This window comes from Euphorbia lathyris, chromosome 8, assembly GCF_963576675.1.
Source record: "Euphorbia lathyris chromosome 8, ddEupLath1.1, whole genome shotgun sequence".
NCBI lineage: Eukaryota > Viridiplantae > Streptophyta > Magnoliopsida > Malpighiales > Euphorbiaceae > Euphorbia > Euphorbia lathyris.
Window position 1 is genome coordinate 37,510,173 of NC_088917.1, and position 3,231 is coordinate 37,513,403.

Consider the following 3,231-nt stretch of genomic DNA (forward strand, 5'->3'; position numbering starts at 1 on the left):
CGACCCTTGATAATATTTCTCCGAACGAAGAGTGATAGCCTTTACCTGCTCTTTCGGATTTTCTTCCGTATGGCTGGGAAGACTTCCCTCTTTTCGGGATGGAATTGATTTAGCAAGTTGACCAATTTGAACCTCCAAATTATGGATGCTAGATGAGTGGTTTTTAATAAGCTGATCGAATTTATTTTCGATCCGTTTAAAACCATCGTCGTGATTACTTATTTTTCCACTGATAACATCTATAAACTTGTCGATTTTAGAAGATAAAGTGCTAATCGTATCTCTTGACTGATTTTGATAATTAGTGGTACGATTTTGATTAGCACTTGCATTATTGTTATTGTTATCTTTCCAGTTAAAGTTAGGATGATTCCTCCATCCAGAATTATAAGTATTAGAATAAGGATTATTAGTTTGGTTTTGCCCTTGGATAAAATTTACCTGTTCGGTCTCACTCATATTTTCGTAATCCACATCCGTTTGGACTGGATTACCATTGGTATCGTGCGGTGCCATAAACTAGTCAATTTTGTGCGATAAAGCAGAAAATTGGGCTTGTAGCATCGCGACTGGATCAAGTTCAACTATACCTTTAACTGATGGTGTGGTTGAGGATGATGGTTTTGCTACCGGTATATGTCCACTTCCGCGGGCCACGTACTGCTGTTGATTGCCATTTCCTCCAAAAGTTCTCTCGCTTGGGCTGATGTTTTCTTCATAAATAGCCCTCCCGACATAGCATCTAATGAACCCCTAGTTGTAGGATTTAGTCCATTGTAAAATGTTTGCATTAAAAGTTCAGCGGGTAATTGGTGGTGTGGGCATAAACGTTGAAGTTCTTTAAAACGTTCCCAAGTTTCATAAAGAGTCTCATTATCATTTTGAGAAAAAGATGTTAACTCCTTTATGACTCTTGCGGTTTTTGCTAAAGGAAAATATTTTGATAAAAATGCTTGGGCTAATTGTTCCCAAGTGGCAAAAGTTGCGGCTGGCATAGAAGTTAACCATTCTTTGGCTCTATCCTTCAAAGTGAAAGGAAAGAGGCGAAGTTTGATTGCTTCTGCAGTCACATCTGGGATTTTAAAAGTGTCACAAATTTCAAGGTAATTTGTTAAATGGGTGTTAGGATTTTCGTTAGGTAACCCGTAAAATGTTACATTATTTTGCAACATATTAAGCAAAGCTGGCTTAATTTCAAATTGGTTTGCGGTGATTCTGGGTCTAACGATACTATTGGTCACACCGGCCACACCTGGCCTAGCGTAATCCATAAGTGTTGGTGGGTCTGCCATTTTTTCTGGCTCGGTAAATGTTTTTACTGGAGTCTTATTTTTGTTTTTCTTGTTTTTCTTGTTCTTCCTAATGGTTTTCTCAATTTCTGGGTCTATAGGGTCTGGTACAATGCCTGAACTTCGAGAACTGCGCATGAACTTGAAATCTTGCACGAACCGAAACTACCTACAAAACGGAATTTGAAAAAAAATAAATAAATTAGTAAATTAAAATTAATAAATTATAAAAGTTAAAATAAGTATGTTTAAACCTAGATTCGAAGTAAAACACGAAAAATCTAAAATTTTGTCAAAAAATTTGGCGTTCCCCGGCAACGGCGCTGTAGACACCGAGTCGGAGGACCTGTGACGAAAACCTGAAAACAAGACGGTTGAAGCGATTGATTCCGGAAGTTTTGAAAAAATATATAAAGAATAATAAGCGAAGGAAAATCGACGGCACGGGACGTGCGCTCGGCGTCCGTCGGACGCACCGCGAGTGGCACGCTCTCGACGTCCGAGAAATGCCCGGGTCCGGTGGCACGGTGCGCGCTCTCGTGGGCCGCTGAGCGCACGCGCCCGGTAGCACGAAGCGCGCGTTCGGCGGCCGCGACGTGTGAGCGTCCGACGGTGCGGAACGCGCGCTCGGCGGCCGCGGGGTGCGCACGCCCGACGGCGCGAGGCACGCCCCGAGGGTCATCGGGCGGGCGCCCAACCACGTCGGGCGAACGCCCAACGACCGTTGGGCGAACGCCCGATGAAGGTTGGGCGTCGCCCAATGCCTTTGGGCGATCGCCCAACGCCGTTGGGCGATCGCCCAACGATTGTTGTGCGATCGCCCAACAAATGTTGGGCGGCCGCCCAACCCCAATGGGCGACGCCCTTTGGGCGTCGCCCATTGGTCCGGGGACCCGTTTGCCTATAAAAGGCACGGATCCCCATGCAAAAAGGGAGGAGGATTTTTGGAGAGAGCTTTCTCACTCTAAACATTTTTAGAGAGAGAGAGTGAATTTTTTTGAGAAAAATATTTTTTTTTCTCAAAAATTCCAAATTTCCTAAAGTTCAATTTTTACTAAATTTTCATTAAAAACGGAAGATCGTGGTTCGTGGAATCAATCGGCTTCGACTGTCAGATACCGAATTTAAGGTATTATCCGAGGACTAGACTCTCTTTTATTTTATTTTATTTATTTTCTTCTCTTATTTATTTTTATGTTATAGTTTTTATTTATTTAGTTATTTATTTATTTTGTCACGTTTTATTTAATTAGCGTATTTATTTAATTCCCATTTCGTGTTGGATAAAATTCGGTTTTTGTTTTAAAATAAAAAACCTCGTTTTGATATCCCAATACGAACCGCGATCCGATAAAAAGGTAGTTCGGGTATCGAAGACGTTGTAATTACAAGTTTTTAATTTAAAAGAAATTTCCAAATAATGATTTGAAATAAAAAACGTCGTTTAGGAACTTCCGTTTTCGACTATGATCCATTTTTGGTAGTTCGGAAATCCAAAACGATTGAATTAGATTTAATTTAAAGCTTTCGAATAAATCTGGAAAATATTGGAGTGCTGCTGTAATTTGTCATTTCTGTCACTAAAAGCTGTTTACCGACGGATTTCCCGTCGGTAAATCTGCCAAAACGTAAAAAATGCCATTTCAGTCCCTTTTTCTTAACTTTTAAGCTTTTAATCCTTAATATATATATGTATAGTTATGTAATATATGTTTTTCAAATTATTTTAGACCTTTTGTATATGTAATTATTTTAGAATATTTGTATGCTTTTTTATTATTATTCTATTTTACAATATAAGTATATGTATATATATGTCTTTCTTTTTATTCATTTGGGCTCTATTAGATTCAATTTTGAAGATTATTTACTTGGGTATTTTAGGAAATAATTAATATATATTAGTATATGTTATTTTTTATATTTAAAACTATAATAGATG

At 39.0% G+C, this 3,231-nt stretch overlaps 1 non-coding gene across 1 annotated transcript; it reads left to right on the forward strand.

The window, feature by feature from the left end:
* The first annotated feature begins 807 nt into the window (after positions 1-807).
* Positions 808-914, forward strand: LOC136204330 (small nucleolar RNA R71). Its single transcript, XR_010675174.1, has one exon. It is a non-coding gene; the product is annotated as a small nucleolar RNA R71 (small nucleolar RNA).
* Positions 915-3,231: the final 2,317 nt, after the last annotated feature.